This window comes from Panthera tigris, chromosome B2, assembly GCF_018350195.1.
Source record: "Panthera tigris isolate Pti1 chromosome B2, P.tigris_Pti1_mat1.1, whole genome shotgun sequence".
In the NCBI taxonomy this organism is placed as follows: Eukaryota; Metazoa; Chordata; class Mammalia; order Carnivora; family Felidae; genus Panthera; species Panthera tigris.
The window spans coordinates 67,663,569-67,682,079 of record NC_056664.1 but is presented as its reverse complement, the minus strand read 5'-3'; the positions used below and the strand labels follow the sequence as shown (position 1 = coordinate 67,682,079).

The window sequence follows — 18,511 nt, the reverse complement described above, 5'->3', positions numbered from 1 at the left end:
TAAGTATTTCATAGGGTACTTAGAGACCATGTGAATATACTGTTTTCCATCAACCTTTAAGCAATAGTTTTATCATCCATTAATGATTCTCACCTAAATCAGTTATTAGGCTATGGAAGATAAAGTGATTAGTTTAAGAAAATTCTTTCACTCCTTTGTAATTATTAGCTGTCATTCCTCTATAAAGAAGAGTTTTTCTTCCTGTCAACATTCTCCCCACCTCTTTTACCTCTCTATTTCTTTTGTGTGCCATTAGGGACTCTATTTTTAACTTGACTTTTTAATCCTTTACTGTTTTTGGTCTTCTTTGATGCTCAGATTATCCCAGATTTAGCTAATGGAAGCCTCTTCTAATCAAGACATGCCCTCACTAGTCTTTGAGCATTTCCTTGCCTTGTGGTGTAAGAGGTTCCAAGTTCGCTTTATATTATCTCTGCCCTAGACCTGGAACCAGCTACTTCTCTTTTTTTAGAGTGAAATGGTATTTAGATTAACATAGTCTAAGCTCCAGGGATGCTCATTACCAATGATACAATCATTGTTTCTGGCCTTTTCAATAGAGAGAGCTAGGAATTTCTTTTTAAGAAGAATTATATCCTCGATTATACTGAATAGTACATCCAATAATATATCCTGAATAATACAACCAATTCAAATTTAAGACTGTAGGGTTTTTACTAAAAGCTTCTGTCTTACATTTTTATTTCTTTTCCTCCATGCCAAGAACCTTGGTTCTCAGTGACACCAGGAATGAAAGAATTAGCATATCGCATAGTCATTGGCTTTATCCTGAATAACAATTTCAGAATAATTTCATATTGTCTACAATATGATTACTGAAAAGAGTTACTTTTTTTTTTTTTTATTTTGCAGTTCTTTTCATCCTTAGGGTATATTTCTGTAGAGATATGCAATCACATTTTATTTTTAAAACTCACTTGGAAAAATTCTTTTCTATGTGATTGTAGCTCCAATTGGATATACTTTTATTTTTATGGGCTAAGAGATTGCTTTGTTTTAATTTAGTTTTTAAAATATTACAAATTTAACATTTTAGGGTTTAGCTTTGCTTTTGTTTAATATATATGCTTGCCATATATATATATATTATATATAAAAAGTTATATGTAACTTTTTTATACTGAAAATCTTGGATCATAGTAACAATAATACGTTATTTACAGTATCCTACAATAGAATAGTTTTAGAGTTTTAATACAATATGACTACTAAGAGTAGTATAGTAAGTAAATATTTCTTTTCTTTTTGTTCATAGAATATATCCCACTAAGGATGTATAGTAGGGGCACCTGGTGGCTCAGTTGGTTAAGCATCCAACTTCTGCTCAGGTCATGATATCGCGGTTTGGGAGTTTGAGCCCTGCATTGGGCTCTGGGCTGACAACTCAGAGCCTGAAGCAGGTTTCAGATTCTATGTCTCCCTCTCTCTCTGCCCCTCCCCCACTTGCACTCTGTCTCTGTCTCTCTGTCTCTCTCTCAAAAATAATAAAAAAAACATTAAAAAAATTTTTTAAAGCATGTATAGTAATGTGTTCAAAAGTTACTTGAATTAATTCTTTTTTCTGTTTGGTTATATTAAATATACTTTGATATATTTGGGTCCATGTATATGTGTTTATGGCCAATTTAATTTTTTTTTCTTACTGTCATTTAATTTTTGATTATGTAAAAACATTTATATGATTCAAAGGTTGAAACTATGTGAGATGGTGTGCTCACAGAATGTCACTCCATCCTTATTTCTTCTATTTCCCACCTGTCTTCTAAAGGTAAATGTCTTCATTATTTTGTTTATTCTTTATTTCCTGTTTTTGGCAAAACAAACATGTATTTCTCTTTCTTACACAATAAGGAGTATAGAATAGACATTTCAGACTTTGTCATGTTTACTTATCAACATATGGTGGAAATAATTTCGTAGTAACTCATAGAGATCTCTCTTATTTTCCTTTTTATGCTCACATGGTACTCCATACTATAATTTATTCAACCAGCCTCATAAATAAGTATTGGATTATTTCTGATATTTTTCTATTATAAATAATATTGTGATTCATGATTTTATGTATGTGTTGCTATATATATAAATTTGCCACAATGTAGTTCTTAACTTAAAAAATATCTGGATACTAAATTTTTTTATTGAATTGCATGGAACTGAGTGAAAAAGGAGCTATTTGTACCCTTAGTTTGTCTTCTGGGGAATGGGACAATGGCATACTCTTAGCATAGCCCATGAATCAAAGATTCTGCAGATGGACCAGTTCTTGCCTTGTTTTAAAACAAACATGTAGACTCTAAAGTTGCTTTATCTTTGTCACATATATTGTGTTCTTAGTATGTTCAACACAATGTACTTTCTCAGAGATGAAGAAGAAATAATTCTCACCTTTCAAGAACAAACAATCCTTTACAAAATGACCTGGCTCAGTTTACAATCACCTGGAGAGCTTTTAAAATTTACTGATTCATGTTGCCCCATTCCAGACCTATTATAGCAGATTTTCTGGGTTTGGGCGTCTGTCATTTTTTAAAAAACACTCAGTATGATTCAAATAGCATTCAAGATTGAGAACCACTGATCTAGAGGCAGCTGTGACTGCAGCTATAAATAACAGGGTAGACATTACAAAATGTGAAGAATGTGTAGAAAATGCAGAGTCTCTCAGGCTGGGAATATTTGGACTTGAACATACAGGATTTGAACTAGTATGAAGAGGATGAATATGAAATAAAGATATTATTGTGTTATGAGGTTCAGGATGCTACAGTCTTTGAGTAGTTGATCTATTTGTCTGGCAAATAATGTCTTATTTTAATTTGGCATCTGGAATGCCAGGCTGGTGCAAGGGTTTTCTCAGGCCCAGGATCAAAGGGAAATCCTGCTGTATGGAGGCAGAGAGCCACCAGGTGGCACTCAAGCACAATTCATCAATGTTAAGAACAACCTGTTCATTTGATGAAGCAAATGATTTTGTTGAAAAACAAATGTATTAATTTTAAGAACTTTTTTCTTCAGATGTAAATGAGGCCTAACGTAGAACCACAAACCCCATTGTTAAAATCCATTTAAACTAACATGAAATTCTATTACTTACCTGCCATGAATACATATTTTGTTTCTCTTGCATGTTATAAACAAGAGATATGATTTAGTAATTATTTTATATATTATTGACCAGATGCTTGAAAATATGTATCAACAAATGCTGCCTGAAAATCTCTGCCAGAAAAATGTCCAGAACTTCTGTGCAAAGAGGAACTATAGACAGGGTTACTGAATTGTTAAGATGCACCTCTATCTGGGATTTCTCTGGGATTTTTCACCCCAGGGGCTGTCCCACTTTGTAAATCCCTTCCAAACATATGGAAAATGATAAAGATGAGACTATTTTACTTTTATAAAAAGATCATATTTTTAGTTCCAAAGTTGACTTTTTATAAATACTTTAAGATAGCTTTTGAACGTATTTAAGAAAAATGTAGTTTCCATATGTAATTAAAATCTTTCAGATGCATGCTAAATTAATACTATCACAGAAAGTACCTACTATGGTCATTGTAAAGCATAAAACCAAAATTACACCATCTCTATTGATATAAATTGCTGTATCTCACTGTTACTGCTCCTAACTTTCTCTTTTAAATAGAGACTGTGTGATTTTTATTCAGTTAATATTTTTCTTGTTTTATGTTTTTATAATGGAAATTTAAAACATATATAAGATGAGAGAAAATAATATAATGAGCCCATTCATGCTCATTTTCCACCTTCAATAATTATCAACATTCTGCACTGTTGTTTCATCAATACCCCCAAACTTTTATTTTCTCCAAAGTATTTGAAACATTGTAAAGCAGACCCAAGAGATTGTGTCATTCTGCCTGTAAATGCTTGTTTATATCACCAATAAATGAGAACTTAAAAAAACAATAATAATCACAATACTACTATCCCATTACTGATACTCTTAATGTTTAACTTTGTTTTAAAACTCAAGCAATATAACATTCTCAATGAAATAATATTTAAGTCTTGAGAGCTTAAAATGAGGATATGTTATGGAATGTTGAGTATTTTTTTTTTTAAATAGGCAAAATTAATTTTAAGATGAAATATGTTTGGTATATATATCTTCTACATTTCACGACTTAATTAAACTTTATGCAACCTCATGTGTGAGTCATTAGAGAAATGAAAAGCGTGTACATTTCTGGAGACAGGCAAAGTCCTTTTATTTACATGTGTACATAAAATGTTATACACTTCATGAGGTAGATAAATATATTCCAATGTGCATATTTCTGTTTTATTGCTGTAGTCTGGATAAAAAGTTCTATGAATATGACTACATTAGCTACACTGTCTGCTGTGAGACTTAAGACTTTTTGATGCATGGCTCTGTTTATTCTGGCTTCCATTCTTCTTCAGACTTTATGTGATGTAATGTTCCCTATAAAAATCTGACATCAATAAGGGTAGGAACTGACTCATTACATTTTGTGAAGATAATAAGTGTTTTGGGGCTTTTAGTTTCTCCTCCATGCCTGTCCTTATTGACATTAGCTTCACTTGAAACAGGCATGACCACAGGGTTCGTTTACCTCAAATAACCAAAGCTTACGTTCATGTTGCAAAGTTCAGCAAAGACCAGGAGAGAAATGCAATTGCCTAGGCTGAATGTAAGTGACACTGCATATCCTTTCAGGGAAGTAATGTTTAGATTATATCTAGTGGTGGTGAAGAGTAAACAGCTTTTTTCTCTGAGATCTCCTAACACTTCCATGCTATTTCCAACATTCTATTAACCTGGTATATTGCCCGTGTGTGACAACTTTGCAGGGTGTTTCCTGGCAGACTGTTAACTTAAAATCTAAAAAGAATGCACAGATTAAATTGCTAATACAATACATGGTAAAGAAACTGTCATTTCCTTAAATTTTCATCATCCTCTCTGTGTGCCTGCTTCCTATAGAATTAGTCTTAAGAGTACTTGCATTAAGGAAAGTGTAGGAAGGTTAACTTTGTCTCATCAAATATCTCAAAATTTATTTGTTGACTGACTTCTGAAATCCTAAAACCAAAATTCTATTAATTCCATAGGTAGATTGATTAATTGTTCAGATACAAAAATTCCTGAGCCCCAAGCCTTATGAATTATTTATGTCATGATGTGTATTCACCTACTACCGTTTTCTCTATTAAAGTTTTGATAAGGAAGTGAGTAGAGCTAAGTTGCCAAATGAAAGAATCTATACAGACTCTTAATAAGTAGATTTATTCAACCAAAGTAGCTCTGGTGAGGATTTGACTAATTTAAATAGGGCTACATAATATGTGTTAGCAAGCAGCTGAAAATTGCTTTTTTTTTTCCTGTTCAGGCTAAAAAAATGTCTAACAACAAATGTTACCAGATGTCTTTTTTAAAACACAAAATATTATAGGCTAATGTAGAATATATTTTGTCTAATTTCCCTGAAAATATATCATCCAATCATAAAACTTCCAACATCATCATCTACTGAAAGTTGAATCAATAGATAATTAGAAAACTTCCAGTTCTGGTAGAGCCTAGTATATTGGAACGTGCAAAAACTTATGAGTGAGATAGTCCTGAGTTCCAACTAATTCTAGTTCTGACACTCACCTTGGTCAAGTTCCTTACCTCTCACAAGTTTTATTTCTTCATCCATAAAAATAACATAATACTATCTAATAATAAAGACTATATTGAAAAAATTGTTTTGGCTGGGCGCCTGGGTGGCTAGTGGGTTGAGTGTAGGACTCTTTAAAAACAATTTTTTTTTAAGTTTATTTATTTTGAGAGAGAGAGAGAGAGACAGAGTGTGCTAGGTAGGGGTAGGGGCAGAGAGAATCCCAAGCAGACTCTGTCAGTGCAGAGCCCAATGTGGGGCTCAAACTCACGAAATGCAAGATCACAACCAGAGCCAAAACCAAGAGTCAGACGCTTACCGACTGAGCCACTCAGATGCCCTGGGGTCTATCTCTTGATTTCAGCTCAGGTCATGACCATAAGGTTGTGGGATTGAACCCTGCATCAGGCTCCGTGCTGAGCATGGAGTCTATTTGGGATTCTCTCTCTCTTATGCCCCGCTCCCCACCTCGTTTGTGTTCTTTCTCTCTCTAAAAGAGAAAAAAGAAAAAAGAAAAAGAAAAAAAAAGAATTGTTTTAGCTGAGATGGTGAATATGAAGTAGCTGGCTATGTTAATTTGGGTTCTCACAGGCAACTCCAAGGCAATGATTTGAGTGAAATTAGTTTATTTGGGAAGTTCAGAAATATGGTAGGGAAGTAGAGGCAAGTGACTGAGTGACTGGAAGACAGCCAATAAAGAGTGCATGGATAAGCCAGGTACCACAAAAGGTACCTGGAGCTTAATTCTATAGAGAAACTCTGAAAAACTGATGCAAAGCACACACCTTAAAGCTATTTCACCCAAGCTGTGAGGGAGTGGGGATGTTAATACACCAACTCCTGGGAGGTCATTGGTTAATGGCTGCTCTTAAGGATATTAATTCCTTAGCACTTAAGTCTGCACCTGCATAGAGCTGGAAGAAGAGCACTGAGGGACAGGGATGCAGACAGCAGCAGTTGGAATTTCACCAGAGCACACTGAAAAGTCCCAGGAATATGGGATGGCCACTAATATGGCTTCTATGCTAGTACAATGTTCGGCTAGGGTTCAGTAAAAGATAGCTATGGAAAAAAAATTAAATTTATCTCCTTTTAGAATATATTGTCATTGAATACTATACCCTTCCCTTCATAATATACTTTCTAAACAGTCTGTGTAAGGCTAAGCTCCTATAAAAAAGAGAACCCAAAGAACTCACCAAACTCCACACCCGAAAAACAAATAATCCAGTGAAGAAATGGGTAGAAAACATGAATAGACACTTCTCTAAAGAAGACATCCAGATGGCCAACAGGCACATGAAAAGATGCTCAATGTCGCTTCTCATCAGGGAAATACAAATCGAAACCACACTCAGATATCACCTCACGCCAGTCAGAGTGGCCAAAATGAACAAATCAGGAGACTATAGATGCTGGAGTGGAGAGGATGTGGAGAAACGGGAACCCTCTTGCACTGTTGGTGGGAATGCAAACTGGTGCAGCCGCTCTGGAAAACAGTGTGGAGGTTCCTCAAAAAATTAAAAATAGACCTACCCTATGACCCAGCAATAGCACTGCTAGGAATTTACCCAAGGGATACAGGAGTGCTGATGCATAGGGGCACTTGTACCCCAATGTTTATAGCAGCACTTTCAACAATAGCCGAATTATGGAAAGAGCCTAAATGTCCATCAACTGATGAACGGATAAAGAAGATGTGGTTTATATATACAATGGAATACTACTTGATAATGAGAAAGAATGAAATCTGGCCATTTGCAGCAACGTGGTATTATGCTAAGTGAAATAAGTCAGGCAGAGAAAGACAGTTACCATATGTTTTCACTTATATGTGGATCCTGAGAAACTTAACAGAAACCCATGGGGGAGGGGAAGAAAAAAAAAAGGTTCGAGAGGGAGGGAGGCAAAACATAAGAGACTCTTAAAAACTGAGAACAAACTGAGGGTTGATGGGAGGTGGGAGGGCGGGGAGTGTGGGTGATGGTATTGAGGAGGGCATCTGTTGGGATGAGCACTGGGTGTTGTATGGAAACCATTTGACAATAAATTTCATATTTAAAAAAAAAGGTTGGGAGGACAAAGAAGGCTAGAAGAGAATCAGAGAAATGATACTACCTGAAAGGATTCTCTTCATCCCTGGTGGTAGTCTTTGCTCTGACATCTACTCTGTCTTACATGAATACGGCCACTTTTGACTAGTGTTTTTATGGAATATCTTTTTCCATCATTTTACTCTTTTTTTTAAGTTTATGTATTTGTTTTGAGAGAGAGACTGCGTGTGAGTGGCAGAGAGAGAGAGGGACAGAGAATCGAAGCAGGCTCTGTGCTGACAACAGACAGCCCAATGCGGGCTCAAACCTATAAACCATGAGATCATGACCTGACCCAAAGTCAGATGCTGAACCAAGTGAGCCACCCAGGCGCCCCATCATCATTTGACTCTTAAACTATCTCTGCCCCTATATTTAAAGTGAGTTTCTTGTAGCCAGTATACAGTTGAGTATCACTTTTTTGTCCAATCTGACGATCTTTGACTTTTAATTGGGGTGTTTAGGACATTCATACTTCTTTTGACTGTTGATAAATTTTGCTTGTTCAGTGCTGGGTATTTTTGTATTCCTATAAATAATCTTGAGCTATGTTTTAAGAACATGGTTAAGCTAGGAACAATAAACTGGGAAAAGTTTTATCCTCTTAAAGAAATAAAAAATAAAATAAAAAAGAGAACCCAGGGATGCCTTTGTGGCTCTGTCAGTTAAGTGTCTAACTCCTGATTGTGGCTCAAGTCATGATCTCATGGTTTGTGGGACTGAGCCCTGCATTGGGCTCCACACTGAGCATAGAGCCTGCATGGGAGTCCCTCTTTCCCTCTCTCTGCCCCTCCACCACTTGTTCTCTCTCTCTCAAAAACAATAAAATAAAACATAAAAAAAAAAAAACCCAAAATACAGTGGTTTAAAGACTAGAGAAGTTTCTTTAGGTGAGAAGTTTCTCACCTAACAGTCTAGAGTTCAGTGGGACAGATCTGTGGGACTCAGATTCAGAGATTCATGTTTCTTTTATCTTGTTGTTCCATGATCCACAACTGTAATGTCTTTGTTTATGTGGTCAAACTAGAATGTGCCATGTCTAGGTTCCAGCAGTGGGAAGGGGAAGAATGGGGACGACCTTATGTCCCTTGTCTTAGGCCCAGATTCAGAAGTGGCATGCAACATTCTCGCTCACATGGAGAGAGCTTAGTGAGGAGGCCATATCTAACTGCAAGGGACTGTGGGAAATACCAGGGTAATCAGAACTCGGCTATTACACAATTAAAGGAAAAAGGAGAATGGGTTTTTGTGGGCAGTCAGCACTATCTTTCAGAATTTGGTTGTATAGTATCTATTTTAGGCTTGATTCAGCTTTTTGTAAATCTCAGTAATCACACGAAGAGAAAGGATATGAATCTGCTCACCCATTTGGTATCTTTCACTGAATTTGAGTCACAAAGCTAATGACAAAGGTGTGGATTTCACATCTCTTTTCTTTACTCAACCATATACCTAACTAGAACTATTCCTACTTTTCCTCATATACATTTGTATACTTCAGTGTCTTGATTTTTTCAGCAATCTGTGTTGGAATTGAGGCTTATCTATTTTTTAATTTTTAATTTAAATTTTGCCTTTCTTCTATCTCATACTGAATAACTCCTACTGCTTCACTGATAAAAGTGAAACAGGAATGAAGGAAAGTCACCACAGGAGTCCCACAATTTCATATGTAATAACTTTTAAAAGTTATTTTAGAAAATAAAATACGATTTCGGAAAATAAAATGTCTGAAAGTCCCTGGTATGCTCATGTATTACACAAGGGATTCTATTCTCAGAGTTATAAGAAATAGTATGCAATCTCTAACTGTGTTAAAAAATAAATGCTGCTTTTCTTGAATCTAAACAACCTAGATGGTAGATGAGGATCTTTAAAGCTGCCGGGACCTCTGCTGCCTGTTCCCTGTGTTAAGGATGGTCCATTTTCCCATGAGTTTGCTGCTCCTCTGTAGCAGCCTGAGCAGGTGGCTGTGTAGTCAGTATGATTTAAATCTCACTATCAGGTCTCCATACATTTCTAAAGCAGAGATAAGGGAAAAGGCCTTTTGTTACCCCATCAACATACCACCATCTGGTGCACATGTGACCATCTACTATTTGCTTGGTGCTCCTTTGGAGACGGAAAAAAGGAGAGGAAGGTGGAACATGAGGTTGCTTGGAGAGATTGTTTTAGGGGAACAAAACTTTTGGTTTCTGGGTGGGGCTATTGAGAGCTCAAGAGAGGAGCTCCAGAAGTGGGGTGGGTTCTTAGGCTTGCTAGAGAGGACATCTGTGACTTTTTACCAGGCATGAGATGGAAGGTGGGAGGGACTGGTGGAGAGTGCATCTAAAGTCATAGGTTGGTCCCCACAAACATGGGTCAGTGAGAGTTCCCCTACTTGCCACTGTAATGGTGGCCAGGCCTTTTCTCCCAGCAGTGCACAAAATACTGCCTTATATAGCCTATATAGCTTAAAATAATTTTTACTCAAGAGGTGCCTGCGTGGCTCAGTTGGTTTAGTGTCAACTCTTGATTTTGGTTCAGGTCATGATCTCTAGGTCGTGGGATCGAGCCTTGCATCTGGCTCCACAATGAGTGTGGAGTCTGCTTAAGATTTTCTCTCTCTTGGGAAAAAAAAAAAGAGATTTTCGCTCTCTGGGGACACCTGGGTGGCTCATTCGGTTGAGCGTCTGACTTCGGCTCAGGTCATGATCTCACAGTTTGTGGGTTCGAGCCCCGCATCAGGCTCCGTGCTGGCAGCTCAAAGCCTGGAGCCTGCTTCGGATCTACATTTCCCTCTCTCTCTGCCTCTCCCTCATTCATGCTCTGCTACCCTTTCTCTCAAAAATAAATAAACATTAAAAAAATAAAAAAAGATTTTCTCTCTCTTCCTTTGCCTGTCTCTTCTACTCGAGCTCTCTCTCAAAAAAAAAAAAAATCTTTTTTTTTTTTTTTGGTCAGGTGATTGGCAAAACTCTGATTTAGACCCTATCGTTTAGAGAAATTAATGTATGATGTATGAAAGTATGGGATTTTTGAAATTTGACTCTATAAAACTTGAGGATCTCACAGATGTATTTCAATCACCTACACAATTTCTGTCCTTATAGTCATGAATATTTTGAGACTGGCTAATCTCCACTTCGTGGATGCAATGCATGCTTTTTGTATCTACATCTATCTGAATCTCTGATTTACTCAGACCCTTCTAAAAAAGTTTCTCTTCCTTATAAGCTCTTGCATTAGAGGAGAATATTTATGATTCTTTGTCCTAATCCTATTATATGTTGTTCTAATTATAATGTGTGTATTCTAATTATATATCTATCACATCAACTAGATGAAATATCTTAAAAGGAGGGACAAACATAACTTTTTACTTCTAGGTACAAGCCTTGCTCACTGCTGATACTCAGTGAGCATGTATTGCTAATGTTATCATTTATAAAGCGGACTGTCTCCTCCTTTACTTGACTTCTTAAGCCCCTTTTCAATCATATGAATAATCTCAAGAAATTTTGCAGAACTATCCAGATTTCCATACAGTTTCCTTTTGTTAAGCTCTGTCTAATCTGGATATGCAATATGGAGCTTCATTTCTGGGAATGTTTAGTTGTGCAAATTCCTGAGAAGTTACCTTGGAAATCCAAGGGTTTAAAGTTTGGGAGGACTAGCTGGAGTTGATGAGTTAACAGAAACCCTTCTAAACTTGTCAAACTCAACCCTCTCCTCTTTTCTATATAATTTATTGGGAGTATAGGATTCCTTTTTCCCCCCAGTGAGATACTGCCTCACATACTTTACTACTCTTTGAAGCACAGTTGTTCTCCAATAGTTCATTCTTAACATTTCAAAGAAGCTTCAGATGTTTTCCTTAGGTTTATTAATCATAAAGGCATTATAAAACCTTTCCAGACAAATTCCACCTGGCCTCTTCTTGTTTGGTCCATCCATAACCCTGATTACTCAGCATTTGTGTATTTTTCTGCTTATATTTAGAAACTTGCACATTGGTAAAGAGAATGTTTTTAAGTTAGGGTTATCCAAAATCAACTAAAGTAACGGTATACATAAGATGCAATGGTTGCCAACGCCTGGCACTAAATAGAATAAATAGAACAATGAACCCATTAGAATGCCCCTGTGAAACATCACGAACTTTGGGGACCTCTCAAGAATCCCTCATCAATATTGGAACACCATTTAATGCCACTCTAAAACATTAAGACTTGCAGTTTAGATTTGAGACACTTAAATGAGTAAGCAAAGCCCTAAGTGGAAACCTGATACATGATACTTTTTGGCCTTTCAGAGATAAAAATCACAGAACCATAGAATATTCAGAACGGGATCTTAGATCCAGAATCAGCTGAACTTTGACCTCTGGAGAGCTACTTATTCTGAGTATCTTACAAAAGGCATTTGTTTATTCATCTCATCAAGTCTGTGTTAAGAATCTTAATTTTGAATGACATTAAATACTTCTTTGACTGTAGGCAGAAATGATGGAGAACCAACAGCCTTCAATATGTTAGTTATTTTATTTTGCAAGAACTAAACCAATGCATTTTATTTTCCACACCGTCTCTTAAATCATTTTTCATTTGCAGTCTTTTACTTCTAAAGCTGAGTATTAAGGCTCAGAGGTTGAGGATAAGAGGGCAGGCACTAGACTTCTTACCAAGACAATAGCGTTGAAAGCAAGGCTTTGTGAAGTTGAGAGTTTTGTTTTTTCCCCCAGTCTCCTTTAGCTTCAGATTTAACTTACCAAAGGGAAAGTCTGGAAAACTTGAGTCACAGAATTTTCCCATAGTGAAGAGAAGATACCTCTTCCCCTGTGGCATTTGAGCCATTTCCCTCTTTGGGCTTTCCCAGAAGAGGAGCAGGTGTGTGGGAGGCTTATTTCCATTTAGGATCTGAAAGAGACTGCCTTGTGGGCTCACTGAGACTAACATGGGACTAAACCCCAATATTCTGAACTTGATTGTGCAATGTTGCTAGGGAGAGCCCTCAAAGTTGAGCTTTCCTGGACCTCTCCTCCATCCTGTGCAGCATAAATACAACCCAGGAGTTATTGAAACTTCTGGAAGGGGAACTTGCAAAGCAGCTAGTTTGAGAGCCAGGACCTACTCTGTGTCCCAGCTTGAGAACTGTCCTAGTTTACCCCAGTTGTTCCACTGTAGTTATAATATACCTTCCTGTCACTCCCACAAGTGTCTTGATTTGGATGGTAAATTTTATTGTCAGTGTAGCCCTGGAGCATACTGAGACAGGAGCAGTTCTGAAGCAGAGCCAGGACATGGGCTGTTGGGCGAGGTGGCTGGATGTAGGAAATGTCACAGATGTGGGGAGCTTTACAGCACTGCCGGGGCTCCATTAACTAGGGAATACTCTTCAGTTTTTAGTCAGCTAAGAGACCAGGATCAAGGATGATTCCAGCAAAGGAGTTTAGCCATAAATGCCAGCAGAGCAAGCAGCAAGCAGATGGACCTGGAAATCAAGCCCATGATTGGGGAGCTTCAGTGGTTCTCTGTCCACACATAAACCACATCCTTCCCCCATCCATTCCAACACCATCTTGTACGTGCATATGTGCTGGTTCACATGGGTGTTGTGGAAGGTTGAGAAATCCACATTTCTTTTCTAGACAGGTCAAAACATTACCTAAGAGACTGTTTCAAATAGTGAATGGAGCTAAGTTTTAAACAGTCTTGAGGACACTTTAATTCCCTTTCCTCTATCCAACTGATAGAGGCTTCTGAGGAAGCAATTTCAGCCAAGTTAAAGGAGTTACATTTCTCTTTGCACATCTAAGTTGCAGTAACCCAAGTAACTTTGTGACTCCACTAAAGGTATATAAAGCAATCTAGGGCACGAGTCAGTCCACTTGGGTCCTAATGTCAGTTCTGCCAATTACAAGCTCTATGATCCTGTACTAGTTACCTAACTTCCCTGAGTTTCTATTTTTCCATGTATAAAATGGGAATGACAATAGTGCTTAATTCCAGGTGGTATTGAATGAGATGTATGTACTGGGTATGTAATATACCCTTAATGAATGTTACTATTACTCTAATAGTTACAGTTGTCTACTACATTGTGTAACTTATAAATACATATATTTGCATCAATCCTATTTCTACTAATAGAATTCAAGCTCCTTAAAAGCATTAGAGTTACTTTTATTTGTACCCCCCACAATACAAGTTCTCCATGTACTAAGGATTATCAGTAAATGTCCCTTCAGTGGTTGACCACAAAAGCCTCAAGTTCTTTATAATATAGTACAAGTCATTTTTGATTATCTCTCTCACATTCAACATAGAATCTATCAAAAAATACTGTATTTTCTTATTCCAGGCACACTTTAAATCCAACTACTTCTCTCTGTTTCCATTGCTCAGCATTCCATTTCAAGCCATTGTAATCTTTCACCCAGATTCATGCAATTGTCTCCTCATTTGTATCCTCTTTTTCATTCTTGGTTCTCTCCAGTCTATTTGCTTTTTTTTATTTTTTATTTTTACAATGAGTGGAGTATATGTAAATAGATCATATCATTCCCTTGCTAAAACTATTTAAAGGGTTTAGAATAGGATCTAACTTTTTTAAAGTTTGTTGATTCATTTTGAGAGAGAGAGAGAGAGAGAGCTCACATGTGCAAGCAGGGGAGGGGCAGAGAGAGAGGAAGAGAGAGAATCCCAAGCAGGCTCCATGCTGTCAGTGCATCATGGGGCTCGATCCTGTGAACTGTGAGATCATGACCTGAGACGAAATCGAGAGCTCTGTTGCTCAACCCACTGAGAGCCACCCAGACGCCCCAATTATTTTTTTTTAACCATAACTTATGAAGTCCCAAATTAGGAGCTATAAATTCAAACTCCCATAGATACTAAATCAGAAACATAAGTGAATGAAAAAGACTGGGTTGGGATGGTAAACATGAATGGTAAACATGAGGTCACAGACCTTGTCTCGAGGAGGTAGATCCAGATGAGGGGTGCTATGTAAGAATACAAACCCACAGCTGACAGATATTTCGAATTTTTTGAAAATCCAGAAATTATTATGTGATATCTGCTTATTTTCAACTTTGGCAACTAATGTAAGAAAACACACACACAGCTGTGAACAGAGTCCAAGCCTAAGACCTCTGTTCTACATGACTGGGCATGCATCTGTCCAGACTTCCCTCTGCCATTACCTTCTTTATGTTTCTTGAAGATTCTGTGCTCTGTTCCACATCAGAGCCTTTGGGCATGGTGTTCCCTCTACTGGATGACTCTTCCCCTCAAAAGTTTGCATAGGCTTCTTATCCTTCAGGTCTCAGTGTAGAACAGTAGCTCCTCAAATAGGCCTTCTCTTACAAGAGTCCCTAACTTAGTTCGGGTTACCTAGAAGGCAGAACCCATGACAAAGATTATGTAGTACGTTTTATTTGCTAGGTATAATCTCAGGGCTTTATGAAGAGATACAGCTGGTCATAAGGGATAGACTGCATGCATAAACTGTTAGGTATTCTGTGGGGATTACCTATTAAGGGCTTCTTATGTTAAAATTCTGGATTGGGGATTTTCAGACAACATGAGTGTACATTTGCTCATCGAACCTACTAAAACCTGGTTTGTGGTAGTGAATTCTTAGCATAGGACATTTTTTGCCTTTCTCTGGAGTCAGGCCGAGATGGATAAGTTTCCTTCTTATTTTCCTATGTCTGTAATTTTTTTTTTTTTTAAGTCCAAGGGTCTTAGCTTTATTCAGAGGTCTCAGTTTCAGATTCTAATCTCTGGGACCTGAGGCTGCATGTCCTATTCCTACCTAGTCACCAAAATCTACTGGTTTCTGAGATTAATTGCCCTCCTCCTCCCCAGACCTCAGGGACCTCATTGTCAGTTTATACTCATTGTTCTGTTTTTGCCTTTTTGTTTTTGGCCCTTACAGCTTTTCCATAACTTCTTTCATGTTCAGCTAGGTTTCAAAAAGCATGTTGGTGATATTTTAGCAAGAATTTCTAGGTGTTTTCTAATAGGGAGGTTTTTAGGGTTTTTGGACTTTCCAGTATTTTTGGAAACAGAAATCACACACCGAAATCATACATTTGTTGGTCTGATTTTTTCCCCCTCCCCCAAATGGCATTTCTACAAGGGCAGAAAACTTGCCTGTTTCAAGTCCTGTGCCACACAGTGTTTGATATATAATTGGTACTCATGACATATCTGAAGGAATGAATCTTGATAATGTTAATGTGGAATTAGAGATGTAACTCCGCTCTGAGTTCCAGAGAATAGTGGCTCTGTTTTACTCAGCTTTGTCTTTTTGGAGAACTTAATACACTTTCAAGAACAGAGAGGATGTCTTCTATAAGTATTTGGTGGTTAGTTTATCTTTATTGATGTAAAAAAGAATTATAAAAATTAATAGTGCCTTAAAATTAAGTTATTTTAGGGATGTTAACATAGATACTTATAGTATCATTTTTCAAAGTTTTCCCTGAGCCCTGCAGCTACAAGTTATTTTTTCTCTGTGTATTTCTTTTTGTTTTTTTAAGGGAGTTTTTTTTTAAGGTTTATTTATTTATTTTGAAAGAGAGCACGAGCTTGAGCCAGGGAGGGGTAGAGAGAGGAGGAGAGAAAGAATCCAGGCAGGGTCCTCATTATCAGCCTAGAGCCCAATGTGGGGCTCAAACCCATGAACCATGAGATCATGAGCTGAGCCTAAATCAAGAATTGATGATGAAATGTGGGGCTTGAACCCATGAACTACAACATCATGACCTGAGCCAAAGTCAAGAGTCAACGCTTAACTGACTAAGCCACTCAGGTGTCCCACTGTATATTTCTTAGAGCTTTCTTGCTTTGTCCATTTTGCTGTGTATCTGCCTCATCTTCATTGCTAGACAAAGCTCTTGAGTGTGGTTCTTGTTTGTGTTACTCTTTTTTCATCCTGTAGTGCATGAAGGGGTTCCAACCTTGGCACTATTGACACTATGGCTGGATAATTCTTTGTTTTGGGCAGTTGTCCTGTGCTTTGGAGGATATTTAACAGCATCATTGGCCTCTACCCACTGGATGCCAGTAGAATCCTCAGTTGTGAAAACCAAGTGTCTCCAGACATTGCTCAATGTCCTTGGGGAGACAAAGGTACTCTCCGTTGAGAACGATTGCTTCTGAATGCCTTACACAGAGCACATGCTCCCTGTTTATTACTGAAATTCTATAGCAAATTTTGATTGAATCCCACAAAGGCAAACATAGGATTCGTATTTTCTTGAGGAAAGTGGTCTAGTGTCTTGGACTAGCTAGTGGACTAGCCTTCTTGTTTGCAGGTCTGGCTCACCACTAGGATGAGTTATGCTCCTGTCACCACTCACTGTCACCTCCCTCCTCAAAGCCTTGTTTTTATACCTATGTATTTGTACCTGAAAACATTTGGAGGCTTATAGTTTTGGTGAGTAGCTTATGTCCATTGCTTCCATAATGCTGTATTCATTTTCTGATAAATGCTGTCAGTCACATTTACATTGAACTGCACTTGCTTTACAGATGACAGAATTTCCAAAATGTACCCAGACCCAGAAGATTAGGATACTATTTATTGGCATAAATGAGCAAAATTAGGCTCTGGAACCATAACATTGTTTCCCCTTTAGCAAGACTACCACTATTGTAATCAGCATTTTTGAAAATAAACTTTCCTGCTTTCCTATTTTTGCAATTTTTACAGTGCTTTTAATAGTTTAGGATTATGTATAAAAACCTAAGCAATAAATTATGTTTTGTAAAAAAAAAAAAAGAGGGGCGCCTGGGTGGCGCAGTCGGTTAAGCGTCCGACTTCAGCCAGGTCGCGATCTCGCGGTCCGTGACTTCGAGCCCCGCGTCGGGCTCTGGGCTGATGGCTCAGAGCCTGGAGCCTGCTTCTGATTCTGTGCCTCCCTCTCTCTCTGACCCTCCCCCGTTCATGCTCTGTCTCTCTCTGTCCCAAAAATAAAAAAAAATAAAAAAAAAAAAAAGAAAAAGATGTTTATATTTGAAACAAAGGTTATAACCAGTAACACATTTTTAGGTAATAGAAATAATTTTAAGCAATAAAAATAATTTTAGATAATTAATTTTAGCTGGCAGTGGGCCCCACGAATGCCTGTTGCCTTTTCTTTTTTCTCACACTTCATTCCCACTCTGTGACACTGGCTCCCCATCTTCTTATGTACTGTGACTGGCAGTTGCCGAGGTGGCGGTGGCGGTGGTGGGAGGTCCAGAATGGTGGTGGGGTGTGTAGATTAAACTCCATTATCTGTATTTGACAATTGAAGAAATAGGCTCAGAGAGATGAAGTCATTTTTAAAAATTATCTTGCTAGTTGAGGTCAGAGAAAAGTCTCTTTTTTCCCAGGGCTCTTTCTGCTATAAGACATATTCAGATAGTGATGTCGTATTTCAGATATTGCTGTGGGAGTGCAAAAAGTGTTTCTCCATCCCTTATCACTTAAAGTCAACAACAGCACAATGGCTGGACACTTTCCTCAGGTAAGCCCTAAAGGTGAAAACATTTCCCCTTTTCTGCACTATGCAGAATGTCTGCACTCTGCAGAATTTCCAGGAAGAACCCAAACACAATCTATGGCTCAGAGGGAAAATGCCAGAGGAGAAAGTTATAGAAGCAAGCATAGTGATGTAATGTTATGAAGAATTAAAACATTTGCAAAGATGAAAGAGTAGAAAAAGCATGGAGAGCAGAGCAACCCTCGTTCATTTTGAATAATCAT

General features: G+C 37.6%; 1 protein-coding gene across 10 annotated transcripts in view; it reads left to right on the top strand.

The window, feature by feature from the left end:
* FILIP1 (filamin A interacting protein 1) overlaps positions 1-18,511 on the top strand; it is a 296,630-nt gene that overhangs the window by 84,135 nt on the left and 193,984 nt on the right. The window lies entirely within an intron of this gene.